Source organism: Protopterus annectens, chromosome 15.part0 (genome assembly GCF_019279795.1).
Source record: "Protopterus annectens isolate FY-2018-M chromosome 15.part0, PAN1.0, whole genome shotgun sequence".
Lineage (NCBI taxonomy): Eukaryota > Metazoa > Chordata > Ceratodontiformes > Protopteridae > Protopterus > Protopterus annectens.
Window position 1 is genome coordinate 803,041,477 of NC_056749.1, and position 18,186 is coordinate 803,059,662.

An 18,186-nucleotide genomic window follows, 5' to 3' on the forward strand; every position below is an offset into this window, starting at 1 on the left:
GCCTGTGCCTCAATCATACTATCATCATCACTGCTAGAGTCTGTGGGGACACTAACATCAGGTGGACCGCGGGAGGACAACACACCTACATCAACACCTGTAAGGGGAAGACAAGAACTGTACATTACAAGTTATACCAGACAAGCACAGACAGACAGCGACACACACAGACATGCACAGACACTCACAGACAGACACACACACAGACAGACAGACAGACACAGACACAGACAGACAGACACAGACACACACAGACAGACACACACACACACAGAAACACACAGACACACACACAGACACACAGAGACACACACAGACACACAAACAGACACACAGAGACATGCAGAGACACACACAGACACACACAGACACCGACACACACACACTGACACACACACTGACACACACTGACACACACACTGACACACACAGACACACACAGACACACGCTACATGCAGGTGATATGGCAGATGGCATTCAGCTTAGACAATTATAGTTTCAGCTTAGGCAATTATAGTGGTAGTTATCATACATCCCTGAGTTGCACACAACAGCATGCATGTGTTATAGCAGACGGCATGCACCTTACATAATTATAGTGGTGGTTAGCATACATACCTGCATTGCACCATTTGTGTTAGTAGCCTATGCCCCATACCTGCAATACAATGCATGCACTTTGCATCATTGCACTGCAATATACACCACATATTAACAGACCATCCCTAACCTTTGTACATCTGCCACTGATGCCTTGTGTTGGCCACCACCCCCTATATGTGAGGACATGAGCTGTAGGGTATGTCAGCTGCATACTATGTTTCCCTGAGCCCTAGCTTGCATATCTCCCCCAAAGCAGTGTATATCTTTTCAACATTATTCCGCCTACCCCTGAGCTGAGTGTAGATATTGTGCATGTGGCTGTACACACATATTTGACATGGCTGTCCCTACTTTACAATGGTGCCACAGACCAGCACAGGTTTATAGTACACCGGCCTGCTGTGTGGCGTTAACCTTGCCAATCACATGACAGTGATGTCTGACACCAGCAAGGTAAATGTACTGTATCTGTGGCTTGATGTGGATGTATGTGTATGTTGTGCAATGCATGTATGTATTTGGATACTGTATAAGTGAATGCTTCCATGTCGTGACACAATCCAGATGTTCAAGACATGTTATGTGGTGGTTTCATGTTATGCCTACACAAGCCGTGCACAGACCTGTATGATGTTTAGTGTTTCACATCTGCAATATCACCATTACACAAAGGCCATAGTTGTATTGTGTCAAGCCAATGTACAACAGTTTGTACACACAGGTACATCCCTTCTACTGTGTGTGTTGCTTCATATCTCTGGCCATCTTCCATGGCCATGTGTACACATGTTCAGTCCAATGGTTGTGATGGCCATCTTATTTCACATGTCAGTGTTATCCCATATGACATACACCCATAGATGTCATATGTTCCACTGAGGACAGGATTATGCAGACAAAGGGTGGTAGTATGGGATGCGAGACATGGTTTGCAGGATAGTTGAGCAGTGTTGCAGTCAGCCCACTACATGTCATAGACATGTCTGATAGCACATGACATTGTGTGACATTCATAGTAATGGTATACTCCACAGGGGTGTATCCTGTGGGCCGGGCATACTCCAGCTCCAACACATTTAGTGTGTGTGTACACATATGCTCTCTGTACAGTACTGTTCATATTCCCAACATGTGTAATGCTGATATGTAGTACCTGTCCCTACAGTGGAACACAACTCCACCATTGTATTCACTGTTGTCCACACATCTGTTAATGACAGTTTGGAAGGTTTAGTGTAGGTGTTTCATATAGTCTTCAATTGTTTCACATAGGTAAACAGTGTGATGCATTTAAGGTCTGACCAGTGTCCATTAACAGGACCACCATACATAATGTGTACATGTGTTATGGCAGATAGCATGCAATTAATATGTTCTGTGCATTATCAAGCCTGGTAAATAATAGCAATCTCACCTGACACAGGCTGCTGTCGCTGCAAAATGCCAGAGGTACCTAAACAGGAGTGTCACAGCAGTAAGATCATTATCCACACCTGTGTGATAGCTACAGGGTGCAATGTCCATGTTAGCACATAAGCCAGTACAATACACTATACTATGGAGTATGCACATCTGTGCATACATAGAGTGGCACACTATAGTATGTGGCATGTGTGCATACATGCCTTGCATATGATGTTGCATTACATATTGTACAGTAACACATGTAACTATGTGATATATAGTTGTGTTTTATGTGCAGCAGTGACTTACCAGGCAACTCCAGGCTCAGTGGTTGAGAGACACCCACCTCCACAATACCAGCTAAAGCTTGTGGATGGAGGCCTGCAGGTATCCTCAGGTTGGCCAGTAGCTTCTTGGTACGTGTGAGTGGGGGCTGGGTGAGTGTCCCTCCCCCACCTGTTGCACCTTGTTCCCTGGTGATTGCATTAGCATGCTATTTTGCTCATCTTATCAGGTCAGTGCAGTGTCAGAGCACCTGCTGATCGGTGCGATTATGACTGCCAACATCATTTACCCTCCTGCAGAGTTCCTCCCACAAGACATCCTGCTGCTGTGCATCCTGTGGCACATGGCTGAAGTGCATTGTGTAGTTGTTGAGGAGGTATGGGATGATGACCTCATCCTCCAAGCGGCTGTACAGTGGCAGTCTTCTATGTGGCATAACTGGAAGACATAACGATGGAGACAGGTCACAGTAACTCACAGAGAAGTACAGCAGTACAGCTGAACATACATGTGTATCACATTTATTAAGATTACAAATACGTCTTTGTAAATCTACATGACACTAATACCACTGACATGTATAAGTCACACACATTTGAGACCTACTGGTGATGTGATGTTATCGCCATATATGTGTGTGTCATGTGATGACATTGCTCATACGCCATCTAGATGTTGTCTTGACGTGGGCATGTCTGTTTGCCTGTAGTGGTGTCTTTACCTATCAGCACATGCTTGGATGTGTTCACATTAATGCAATTGACCTTAATGCTGTGTATATGCCACATATATAGTCATACATAGCTATTAGGGACATGACCTGTGACCCTGCAGACTTGCAAGCATGTATTTGTTTTGCCATATACATCTACATGGCACTGTACAGCTGTGTAGCATTCTGCCATGTATTGCCTGTGTTGCACATGTGTAACACACAGGACAATAGCTAGCCTGATGGTATTTGCAGGGCTGGATATCAACTATAGCATGTATGGTCATAGTCATCTAGTAGGCTATATGCCCTGGGCCATTTATGAGCCTAGGCAGCCAGGTTACCTAGCTGTAGGCAACAGACAGGTAAGTTTCAGTGGCCAGTTCAAGCAGTGTCATAGAACTGATACACATGGTTACTGATAAATTTGGCATGCGGTCATCACACCATGTCACAGAGAGGGGTGATGTGCAGCTTCACTGGACAGGGATGCATAGTATGGCAAGAGTATGTTAAGTGTATGGGACAGGGATCTGTCAGGCATGTTGTGATCCTTGTACTAGAAAGGTGGAAGTCCATGACGTATGTGTTTATTTGGGATCAGGATGTGTTAAGTGTAGCATGTCCAACACCTCTGGGTTGGACATGGCTTTATTCAGGGTAGGCTGCATGCTACATAGTGCAGCTAGGGATTCTGAATGGCAGTGTAGGCCATCTACACATGGGCAATAACCCTTAAAGGAAATATGTGATCTTTTATGGGTCACATGGGTGTTGAGTATGGCTGAGCATTTATCTATATTCCTAGAAGGCACCCTGTCATGATTAGGGGTGCCACATATGACTACCTGTCTTTTGTGGTGACGTAACTATCAAAGGAAAGTACTGTCCAGCTGCATACCATACACACAGTTGCCATTATGTTGGCCGCTACCTAGGTGGTAGTTAATGGGTACAGGGTTTGTAACATATGGGATGACAATGCAATACTTAGCTGTCAGATTGTGGCCATACATCACACACCACACATCTGACACACTAATGCCCTTCTGTATGTTGAACGCAAAACACAATGAGTCAACTATTGCTCCTAGTTCTTAGTCATTTGCAAACATCAATAGGCTGATGCCTTCTGTGTTAGTCTATATGGTATAGATAACAAAGAGGGGGAGTACCAGGAATGACCCCTGTATTACTGTGGCTGGCACTGGTTTGATGTGCGTGTATTCATCAGACACCTTCTGTAGTATGGGTTCTGCCAGCAGTCCAGTTGCCAAGCACTTCTGTGACATAGGACTATACACCTAGTTTACTGAGTTTAGTTGGAACACAGTATGGGTGATGGTGTCCTACGACCTGGCAAGGTCATGATATGCAGTGTGAGTCAACCCTATTGTCATCTACATCTGCACCGAGTGCATCAATTCTGCTGACCACGGTTCATGGCCGTACAGACTAGACTCAGCCGGGTAGTTGTGCACTATGTCCCATTATCAATGGTGTCTCCCGCTTTGTGGGGTGTGATAACTGTTGCTGTGCACCATTTGTTGTGTACACAGCCTGACATGGAGCTATGATTGAACATGATGTGTATGTATATAGCTGAATGTTCTTACATTTGTGTAGGATACACGCTGGGATGTTGACAGGTCCCATGAAAGCTGTATGTATGGCTTTAGAGAGTGCAGCTTGTACCTGCATAGCTGTTAGTACAGGGGCCCTGTAGTGTACACCGATATATTACTAAGTGTACCTGGTGGGGGTGCGGGGGAGGTAGGAGTGGGTTTAGGTTCTCTGAGACCCTATCTGGATGAACAGGTGCTATTTCTGTAGGTGCAGTACTTCCCATGCCATAGTGCTGTGCAGCACGGCAGGTCTTGTTGTTGCCATTATGATTAATGACACAGCTATATAATGCTCTGTGCTTGGCCTCATAATATGTGGCTGATTAGTTTCACAGTAGCTTTGCATGGTTTTATATGGTGTATCTGCATCTTACTGAGGCTGACCAGGGATCACCTACACTCATGTGTGTTCACTCTTGCAACAGTTACTACCTTCTGTGGTACAGTTTAAAGCATGGTACCACCAGTTTGTCTACTTGTTTGTGTTGGGCTGACTCCCGGTTCTGTTTCAGTGGCACAATCACTGCACATATGTGACTGTTAAGGTTCATTTGTGTAGGATTCAGCATTTGCACATACATTGTCCATCTGCATGGGTGCCATGGCACTCACCACTCTGCTCTTAGGAAACATAACATTGGCATTGGAGAGTAACTATGTGCAGCATACTGTTAGCCCTGTTTGTGTGACTACTGTGATCCAGGTCAGTGGGGTCTATGGAATCCAACATGCACTGAGTGCAGGTGTTGGTACATGAGGAGTCTTCCCAGTTCACAATGGAATAGTTGAGAGCAGCCATTATTATGGTTCTGTCTCAGACCTAATCTTCCCCATTACAGCACATTATGACAGTTGAGAAGTCCATGGCCTGGTGGGTGATCTGTCTCAAGGTGCATTTTGAATTCCACTTTGGCACAAAGGTAGTTGCTTAGCATAATACATCTGATGTTATGTAAGTGCAATTAGCGTGTGGGTGTACATATCCTTCAGGAATATGGGCACACCTATGGCCTGTGTGTTCCAATAAAGGATAATGGGCAAGAGGTGAGGCATGTGTTATAACATGGTCATGCAGGTGTGCGCTCTGAAGTGTTGAGACATGTCTCAGCCACTGCACAGATATGTTCTCCATGTTAGGGATTGATATATGTGTGTCTGTATACTGTTTCTGACATGTATCACTGTGTAGCGAGACCCACAGTTTATTGCTTGGCTGTCCCTGTAACAGCAGTGGACCCTCACTTGAACTGTGCATGATGAAGGCACTATAGAGGAAGCATGAGCCCTAGGCAGTATCCAGATTCCCAGGGGTGACAGGTGCAGACACTGTCCAGCAAAGCATCATGGTCTGTCAACCATGTTATCCCAGGATGACAGATACTGGATACCTTGTGACATGCACCACAACAATACTAGACAATTGTGGAATACAATTCTTTTGTCCCTATACTGCAGCATCATTCTGGCCAATGGCAGAATGCTACCCAGGCCTTGGGACATACCTGCATGGGCTACAAGACCTGACAGTTCCTACATGTGTTTCCATGCAGTTCAGGCTACTGCATCACAGGTCCTGCACAACAACATGGAATATGCCAGAGCCATGTGTATAGTTCAAAAGGTGGTCTGAGTGTATGAGTATGTGGCTAATCATGGCAGAAAGGCAGCTGACAGCATGTATGCCCTTGCATAGGTCGGTGTGTAACATAGTGCTAGAGTTTGCATTCACAGATGAGTACTGTTGGGCATGTTTCCAGTCATGTATTCAGAGGTGTGGCACAATTATGTAAACTATGTCATACAGTTTGTGTATTTTGGTGTCTGTCTCTTCCTGCTTGGGGGGGGGGGGTCACTTGTTTGGCCAGATACTTAGATGCACCTGTGAATGTGTGTGATTTCCGGTAGTGTGTGTGGGTGTCCTTACTGTGTTCTGGTAAGGGTATGTGTTGGTTGTGCTGATGAGCTGCATGTGTTAACCTACACCTCATGACTGCCCAGTCCAGTCATGGCTGTAGACTGGGCTGCCTTCCAGCGTACCCCTGTAGCTGTATCCCAAACAATGTGTGGGGCATGGTGTTAGGTGGGTCTGGCAGTGTACATGACATAGAGATTACATTCCCCCAGGATGGCCACATACACAAAGCTGACATTAGGAAACACCAGTAGCTGACTAGTGGACATGCGTGTATGAGCAGCCAGTACTACAAGTACCAAGTACTGTATTTATTTACGTATTGCCTATGAAGATGTTTTAGACAGTGATGCTCACATGTAAATATCTGTGATATGGACGTGACAACACTGGCAATTACGGAAACATTGTAGCTACCTTTAGCAGCAATCCTCCTCTGAAGAGCACATCACATCCTGTTAGTTGATTACAGATGATGCAAGTGTCTACAGGTCTATTTCTTTCTCTGGTTATATACTCACATATCCACCAGGACCATGAGCTCTGTTGGGCACAGACACCCACTCCCCAAACAGAGTCATATATCAATAGGCTCTGATGCCACTATCAACATGATCAGGATATAATCAGATAGTGTGAGCCATCACCTATGATGCAGCTATTACACATGGGCAGCTGTCTCTTACATCTTACACTCCTACTGCGGATGTTACACTGGAGTTTAAGATGATGTGCAACCTGTTTCATTACCAATGCTGTGCACTACCTTACATACAGTATGTGCAGGCGGCTGTTAGGTTGGCAATGAAAGGTTGGGCTACACAAATCTGGTGGTTCAACCAGTGTGTTTGTACTCTCAATATCCACTCAATGTCGGTGTGCACATAGCCATTTGGCCCAGCCCTGTAACAAGGGTCACTACACATTTGCATAACATGGACACATGCACAGTTGTTATTGCTTGCAAACGATAGTAGAGAGGTGGATATTACATGTGTTATGTGCATGGATAGTTACCTGGCTCTTCCAATTATCTTTGCTATCATGCTGCTAACCTGTCAGATGAATACTAATGCTATGTATCCTGTCATTGAGTATTGTAATTGCCAATAGACATAACTACTGTTTGCATAACATAACAGAACTGCTATGTAGAATAGAATACAGATCTGCCTAGAATACTATACATTAAACAGTTATTGGCACAATATCCCACAATGCACACCATATTTGCACGGTAATCCCACCTTTAACATGTTCATCTTACTTATACACCCATACACATGTTGACTGTTACAATATATCGACGTATACTATCCCCTGTTATAGCACATACTTGTTGGACCAATCCTGACACTGACAGTGGCTGGAAGCAAATTGGTGGGTTCCAAGCCCATATCATCCCTTGTGGTGCATGTGGAGTGTGCCGTGTGATCTACAGCAGTACACACATAAAATACTACAAGCATTACTACTGCTCAACAATACATCACTACAAGATAGCTATTTCCACTATAGGCATTGATTACACTGTAATTCTTACAGTACAGGTACTACATACGCAGACATACTACATGTTATACATACCATCTTAATAATCAGAGGTGTTATTAACTAGTGTAATGCTCATTTTCAGTTCATCTTTCAGTGTTTTGTACTGTCCTACAGGTAGATACAGATGGTCTGAATGTGTGACAAGGCAACCTTTTATAGGTACAGATCAGTAACATATGGTATCCTGATGACCAATTGGCGTTCCTAAGTAGCTAATTACATGCACATCAGCTGTGCTGCTACTGCCTTAGCCAATACCATGGCTACAGTGGTGTATAACTGATTACTCCACTTGGGCATTGTCCCTTTGCCTTACTTGTGAGGAAGACAGCGTGGAAGTTTTGTTTGGAATCTATTGTAACAGCTGTATGGAGACGAACAGTAATATATTGTGTGTAATGCCTAGAGGAGTGGGTCTAAATGTGAGTACTGCTGTTATATTTCCGAACATTGCTACTTGTGCAGGGTTTGTCTGTACCTAATATGTCTGCATATGTTTGAGTCTGGCCAGGTTGTTTGACCAGCTCAAGGCTGAATAGCTATGCATATAATGTTAGGGGGTTTACAGTGTGCTTACCAGACATATTTAGTTTGGTGTTACTGTGTATCATACTGTGCTATTAATCAGTACTCAGTAAAACTTCCTGGTGTATGAACCTTTCAGCCCTCTGAAATGGGATTAGTTCATACAAACCCTGTTACATCAGCAGCTGTTCAATTGTATAATGGCAACTATTTCACATAGCTGTTCAATTGTATAATGACAACTATTTCACATAGGGTCATGTTAGTGTGTCTGTGTCCAGGTATGTTAAGGTTTCAGCAGATGTACAGTAGTTGCATAATTGGTTATGGTATGACAGTATGTATTGATGTAATTATTTTGGTTGTGGGGTAGATGTTGGTGGGTGTACATAGCACATGCAGGTGTGTAGGAACGCTTTTATACAATGTCTATATGTGTGTGGATGTTCTTTCCCTATGTGAGCACTTATCCCTTAGTGGAATAATACTATGGTAATTGCAGGCTGATTCATTAAGGCACTATTAAATGCTTCCTGTATAGCATGCAGGTGCTGTTAGTCCTTGAATCCTTTTGGCAATACATCAGAATGTAATAAAGATTTGCAAAATGAAAGCTGTCCGTGTAATTCTGTCATGGATATTTGCAGTCATTGCAGTTGTGTTGGTGACTGTGTCCATAGAACATATTTGTAATAGTATAACAGTAACTATAACCAGCAGCCCGAGAGGTAAATCTTCCGTTGCTAAAAAGTAACTGACAAAAATAAAATATGAATACAAGCAACGGAACAAACCTGGCAAAGTCCAGACCAGAGGCAAAAAACGCAATGTCAGTAATGCTGTATGAAATCATCCACCATAGCTAAAGGTCCAAAAACTAAGCAATAAGAATCTTCAAGTAATAAAATCAATCCACAAGGTTTATTGAGAAATCGGTAAGCACTTTTGCAGTAGAGCTTCTTCAGATCAAGTACAAACAAAAGGGGTTTACACTATACACACATATTATCAAAGCTTTCTCCAATCAGAGGCCACTCCAGATGATTAATAAATTAACAAGTTGCGAACACTTAATTAAATCCTTCATCTAAAGCCAATGAATATTTGTTCATTCAAGTACTAGAGCAAACAGATGAACAATACTAAAAAAAATGCAAGAATAGTTAATAAAAAATGCATACAAGGCTAAAACCTATCTAAAATGCCCTGAAAACAAAAACAAAAATAAAAATGAATGTAATGGATTATATATTATATTATATATTATAATCACGCACTTAAGTAAACAACACTATATTGAGACAAATACAAAAACACAAATAAATATATGAACATATGTATATATATGCAAAAATAAACATGTACAGAGATCATATATCATATATACACAAAAATCATTTATGTAACCTTTTCTTTAATAAAGGTTTAATGGAAGCCCTCTCATTTAAACCTTTTCCTCTGTCAGCACGAAGTATAACAATCCAACAAGTTTCTCTATGCTCAGTGTGTGTAAAAATGTCACCTTCTCTAACACTGGGATAAATAATCTCAATGACCCTAAAATTAAAGGTATGAGTATTACCCTGTTCTAACACATGCTTCAAGACTGCATTATGTAAGGAGCCTTTTCTAATATGATATATGTGATCCCTCATTCTATCACGGAGCACCCTGTTTATTTATTTATTTATTTATTTATTTAACATTTGTTGACCGGGAATGTCCGACTAGGTTCTACAGAGCCTGTTTTCAGCGGAGGCCCGGGGAGAAATGCTCCAGATGCATGTCTTTGGAATGTGGGAGGAAACCGAGACCCGGGAGGAAACCACGAACACAGGGAGAACATGCAAACTCCACACAGAAGGCACCCCAGCCGAGAATCGAACCAGAGAACCTCTTGCTGTGAGGTGACGATGTTAACCACTGCACCACTGTGGTTTTACCAACATAAAAAGAACTACAGGCTGTGCACTCTGCTAAGTAAACAACATGGGGGGGTCATACAATTCACTTCTGCTTTAAAAAAGAACTCTTTTCAAAGGTCTGGGTGGTAAAAAACATTAGATGTATTAATAAACATACACAAATTGCAGGTGTCACATGGCATAGTATGCCCCATGACAGAGGGCATATTAACGAAACTCCTGTCATAACGCAAAAACTACCTTAAATTTTTATGATTCTTAAATCTAAACCTGGGCATATCACCCACAATCCTGACGATCTCATCATCAACTTGTAAAATGGGCCAGTGCTGTACAAATAAATCAGTGACCTGTTTATAATTGCTTGTAAAAACAAAGGAATTTTAACATCATTCATGGTGTTATTCTGGCCATTAAAAAAACCTGCTTCCATAGCAGGTCCAAAATATGGCCTTGCTGTAGTTAACCTCAAATCTTTCAGGTCAGACCATTGTCTGCTAATTTCTCTAGTAGTATACCCCCTATCCAGCAACTTTTTCTGTAAGCCAGAAATCTCATGCTGAAAAGCATCTAAAGACGGATTCAACCTGGAGGCCTTCATTCCCTATCCTCTGATTAAATTTCTAAAAATATAACCAGGGTGCATGCTGGACCTGAAAAGGAAGGCATTTCTATGACATGTCTTACGATGTATACCTGTATTAATTGTATGCTCATCCAATTTTTCAATATATAGATCCAGAAACACGATACGTGTATAAGACCAATTGTAAGTAAATTTAAGGCAGTCAGTCAGACTATTCATAACATTATAAAATTGCACCAAGTCATCAGGCAACCCTCTCCATAACAAAAACAAATCATTGACGAAACATTGATAAAATAACACATGTTCCTTAAAGCATGTGAGGGGGGATAACATATTAATCTCCCAGTGGGCAAGGAACATATTGGTGTAGCTATTGGCACATGAAGTGCCCATAGCCACTCCGTGTTTCTGTAAATACATTTCCTCGCAAAAGGTGAAAACATTATTTTCAAGAACAATCTCTAAAAGGAAACAAATCAAATCCACTTGTTTCAAGGAGTAATCACTATGTAGTGATAAATATTCATGTACATACTGCATGCCCAAGTCATTGGGAATCATGGTAAATAATGACTGGACGTCAAAGGTAACAAAAATGACATCGCTGACATCAGAAACATCCTTGGTACATTCATATAAATCTACCAAAAACTGTGTAGAATCCCTTAAGACTGTATGATTCAAGCTAATAACAGGTCTCAAAAACTTCTCAACATACAGGGAGAGTGGTTCTGGGACCCACCCTCCTCCGGCCACAATAGGTCTCATAGGTGGATTAGTAAGATGCTTATGAATTTTAGGCAAACCTTGTATTGATGGAATTAGTGGATTAGTTACTTTCAAAACAGAAAATAATTCTTCAGTAATGAGATGAGCAGAAAAAATTTCCAAGATATTGCTGCCAACAGATGAAATAACATGCTAAAAATATCCAAGATATCCCTGCCAACAGATGAAATAACATGCTACAAATATCCAAGATATCCCTGCCAACAAATGAAATAACATGCTAAAAATATCCACAATATCGCTGCCAACAGATGAAATAACATGCTAAAAATATCCAAGATATCCCTGCCAACAGATGAAATAACATGCTAATAATATCTAAGATATCCATGCCAACAGATGAAATAACATGATAAAATATCCAAGATATCCCTGCCAACAGATGAAATAACATGCTAAAAATATCCAAGATATCCCTGCCAACAGATGAAATAACATGCTAAAAATATCCAAGATATCCCTGCCAACAGATGAAATAACATGCTAAAAATATCCAAGATATCCCTGCCAACAGATGAAATAACATGCTAAAAATATCCAAGATATCCTTGCCAACAGATGAAATAACATGCTAAAAATATCCAAGATATCCCTGCCAACAGATGAAATAACATGATAAAATATCCAAGATATCCCTGCCAACAGATGAAATATGCTAAAAATATCCAAGATATCCCTGCCAACAGATGAAATAACATGCTAAAAATATCCGAGATATCCCTGCCAACAGATGAAATAACATGCTAAAATATCCAAGATATCCCTGCCAACAGATGAAATAACATGATAAAATATCCAAGATATCCTGCCAACAGATGAAATAACATGCTAAAAATATCCAAGATATCCATGCCAACAGATGAAATAACATGATAAAATATCCAAGATATCCCTGCCAACAGATGAAATAACATGCTAAAAATATCCAAGATATCCCTGCCAACAGATGAAATAACATGCTAAAAATATCCAAGATATCCCTGCCAACAGATGAAATAACATGCTAAAAATATCCAAGATATCCCTGCCAACAGATGAAATAACATGCAAAAATATCCAAGATAACCCTGCCAACAGATGAAATAACATGATAAAATATCCAAGATATCCCTGCCAACAGATGAAATAACATGCTAAAAATATCCAAGATATCCCTGCCAACAGATGAAATAACATGCTAAAAATATCCAAGATATCCCTGCCAACAGATGAAATAACATGCTAAAATATCCAAGATATCCCTGCCAACAGATGAAATAACATGCTAAAAATATCCAAGATATCCCTGCCAACAGATGAAATAACATGCTAAAAATATCCAAGATATCCCTGCCAACAGATGAAATAACATGCTAAAAATATCCAAGATATCCCTGCCAACAGATGAAATAACATGATAAAATATCCAAGATATCCCTGCCAACAGATGAAATAACATGCTAAAAATATCCAAGATATCCCTGCCAACAGATGAAATAACATGATAAAATATCCAAGATATCCCTGCCAACAGATGAAATAACATGCTAAAAATATCCAAGATATCCCTGCCAACAGATGAAATAACATGCTAAAAATATCCAAGATATCCCTGCCAACAGATGAAATAACATGCTAAAAATATCCAAGATATCCCTGCCAACAGATGAAATAACATGCTAAAAATATCCAAGATATCCCTGCCAACAGATGAAATAACATGATAAAATATCCAAGATATCCCTGCCAACAGATGAAATAACATGCTAAAAATATCCAAGATATCCCTGCCAACAGATGAAATAACATGCTAAAAATATCCAAGATATCCCTGCCAACAGATGAAATAACATGCTAAAAATATCCAAGATATCCCTGCCAACAGATGAAATAACATGCTAAAAATATCCAAGATATCCCTGCCAACAGATGAAATAACATGCTAAAAATATCCAAGATATCCCTGCCAACAGATGAAATAACATGATAAAATATCCAAGATATCCCTGCCAACAGATGAAATAACATGCTAAAAATATCCAAGATATCCCTGCCAACAGATGAAATAACATGCTAAAAATATCCAAGATATCCCTGCCAACAGATGAAATAACATGCTAAAAATATCCAAGATATCCCTGCCAACAGATGAAATAACATGATAAAATATCCAAGATATCCCTGCCAAAAGATGAAATAACATGCTAAAAATATCCAAGATATCCCTGCCAACAGATGAAATAACATGATAAAATATCCAAGATATCCCTGCCAACAGATGAAATAACATGCTAAAAATATCCAAGATATCCCTGCCAACAGATGAAATAACATGATAAAATATCCAAGATATCCCTGCCAACAGATGAAATAACATGCTAAAAATATCCAAGATATCCCTGCCAACAGATGAAATAACATGCTAAAAATATCCAAGATATCCCTGCCAACAGATGAAATAACATGCTAAAAATATCCAAGATATCCCTGCCAACAGATGAAATAACATGATAAAATATCCAAGATATCCCTGCCAACAGATGAAATAACATGATAAAATATCCAAGATATCCCTGCCAACAGATGAAATAACATGCTAAAAATATCCAAGATATCCCTGCCAACAGATGAAATAACATGATAAAATATCCAAGATATCCCTGCCAACAGATGAAATAACATGATAAAATATCCAAGATATCCCTGCCAACAGATGAAATAACATGCTAAAAATATCCAAGATATCCCTGCCAACAGATGAAATAACATGCTAAAAATATCCAAGATATCCCTGCCAACAGATGAAATAACATGCTAAAAATATCCAAGATATCCCTGCCAACAGATGAAATAACATGCTAAAAATATCCAAGATATCCCTGCCAACAGATGAAATAACATGCTAAAAATATCCAAGATATCCCTGCCAACAGATTAAATATGCTAAAATATCCAAGATATCCCTGCCAACAGATGAAATAACATGCTAAAAATATCCAAGATATCCCTGCCAACAGATTAAATATGCTAAAATATCCAAGATATCCCTGCCAACAGATGAAATAACATGCTAAAAATATCCAAGATATCCCTGCCAACAGATGAAATAACATGCTAAAAATATCCAAGATATCGCTGCCAACAGATGAAATAACATGCTAAAAATATCCAAGATATCCCTGCCAACAGATGAAATAACATGCTAAAAATATCCAAGATATCCCTGCCAACAGATGAAATAACATGCTAAAAATATCCAAGATATCGCTGCCAACAGATGAAATAACATGCTAAAAATATCCAAGATATCCCTGCCAACAGATGAAATAACATGCTAAAAATATCCAAGATATCCCTGCCAACAGATGAAATAACATGCTAAAAATATCCAAGATATCCCTGCCAACAGATGAAATAACATGATGCACATCCCCAATAGAAATCTTATCATAAAAGCTGACATCACTTAACATCAAAGTCATAGACTGACAATAATGTAACCTGTCCATAACAACTATAAGCCCACCTTTATCTGCTGGGCGAATTACAATGGAGCTATTATATTGTAACTGGTTCAGAGCTAACCTCTCTGTATATGTAAGATTGAATCGAGTGTGCTTCCTAGAATTATTACAGTTATCATAGAAGTGATAGATATTTTCTTCAGTGAGTTTAAGGTATGCCTCAACCAAGGGATGATTACTAGGAACAAAGCTGCTTGGCTTCTTCAAGTTGGAATAATGGCCCACCCCATCACTAGAGCAAGTCCTGCATCAGAATCACCATATATCAGACGTAACATAATGTTCCTGCAAAAAAACTTTCAGATCTAGAATTGTATCAGACATCTTACTCTTGCAAGAAGGTTTAAAATTCAAACCCTTACAGAGGACCCTATGTTTCTCAGGTGTCAACTCATGTGCCGAGATATTAAAAATCAATGATTCAAAGCCTTCCCCCACATCTTTTTCAAAGTTTGATTTCGGTGTTGCTCCCCTGAAAATTTGCGCTTGTGGCACCCCCTGCTGGCTGATCTCCCCCGCCCTCCTCCCTTGTCCATATGGACTGGTAGGGGAAAAGGGAGATCATCTATAGTACCACTTCTGGCAATGTTAAAGGCTTCAATACCAACTGTAGGAAAACCTCTGTACTTAGGTCTAACAACATCGCCTGAATTTTGACCTTTATTATTATAATTACTCACAACAACTTTCAGGTACAAACTACCCATATGACTCACATTCCTGAGTAACGCTGGGCTGTCAAGCTGCAAAGCTAACTCAGAAGTGCCAGGAGAAGACTCATGATTTCCCACCATGTCCACAGTGCCTCCAGCCACTTCAGCGGGACTTAATACTTCAGTGGTAAAATCTCTGGCTAAACCATTAATACATTCATCGCTAACAGTATCCCCCACAGAACCAATAATATGTCTATTAGGAGCACCATGATCACTGCTATCTGCACCTCGATTAGCATTAACTTTGACCACAGTGTTACTTGCAAAATTGTTCTCAGTATTATATCCGGTATGCGGCCACATAAAGACGTGGCCAGTCTGAAAGTCATTTATATCCCTCAAAACTTTAGTTTTCTTCTGGTGTACGAGTTTCCGCTCAAATACGGCTATGCCATCTAACAGGCTTTCAAAGAGGGGACTCAAAACCTCATGATGATAATTCTTAATAAGTACATCTTGCTTTTCTTGTAAAGAATGTCTTAATCTTTCCTCCTCAGGGCTAAAAAAGTCAATGAGGAGGCGCATATAGCTGGCACTTACCTCCAAATTCAATTTCTGCCAGCGTACCAGTAATTCAGGGTATTGAGACCCCTGGGTGGGCATGTTAAGAACTCAAAGTCCTCGAGTTACTGTCTTCTTCTTGAGGCATAATTCAAAGTGCAAACATTGTGCTTGTAGTCATTTTAATTTAAGAAAGTCGCGTTCGATATCCTCCATGCTGTGCTGCAGACTGTCCAAATCCCCGGTCTCATCGATCGTACATGTGTCAAACTGCCACTATATATACATTGGTTTTAGATGAAGGATTTAATTAAGTGCTTGCAACTTGTTAATTTATTAATCATCTGGAGTGGCCTCTGATTGGAGAAAGCTTTGATACTATGTGTGTATATATAGTGTAAACCCCTTTTGTTTGTACTAGGTCTGAAGAAGCTCTACTGCGAAAGCACTTACTGATTTCTCAATAAACCTTGTGGATTGATTTTATTACTTGAAGATTCTTATTGCTTAGTTTTTGGACCTTTTGCTATGGTGGATGATTTCATACAGCATTACTGACATTGTGTTTTTTGCCTCTGGTCTGGACTTTGCCTGGTTCGTTCCGTTGCTTATATTCATATTTTATATTTGTAATAGTGTATTTTCATATACTCTTCATATGTTATGTTCATATTGTTTGGGGGGAGGGGGAATGTATGATTGCTATGGTCCATGTTATACTCAGATATGACCACTTTGAATGCTGTCTATAGACATGTATGTATGTGTATATCTATATCTATCTATCTATCTATCTATCTATCTATCTATATATATATATATATAGATGTGTGTGTGTGTGTGTGTGTGTGTGTGTGTGTGTGTGTGTGTGTGTGTGTGTGTGTGTATGTGTGTGTATATATATATATATATATATATATATATATATATATATATATATATATATATATATATATATATATATATATATGTGTGTGTGTGTGTGTGTGTGTGTGTGTGTGTGTGTATATATATGTGTGTGTGTGTGTGTATAGATATATACATTATTGCATACGTTTATCTGTTCCTCCATAGATGTGTAGATGTTTTTAACCTATCTATATATCTACATATATATGTAGAACTGTATATATCAACATGTCTCTATGTAGCTCTCTCTCTCTCTCTCTCTCTCTCTCTATATATATATATATATATATATATATATATATATATATATATATATATATCTATATATGAGCATACACCTTTAATTGGTTACATGGCGGGTTGTCCTATTTCAACACATTCCTCCCTTTTATGTTTTAACCTGTCTGCATACACAACTGGGATAGGTACATCCCAGGTAGCTTAGTGTTAGGTTACTCTGAGGATGGAGTACATGGTTGCAGGTTCTACTCCTGGAAGGTGTTATTATTTTACCTCTCAGAGTAGGCACTGGTAGGGAAAGTGAGAATAACGCACATTTACGCGGTTGTGAGCAGGTTTGCCCATGGTCTACATGACGTTAAGCAAAGATCAAATGTGTGAAGCGCTTCTTTG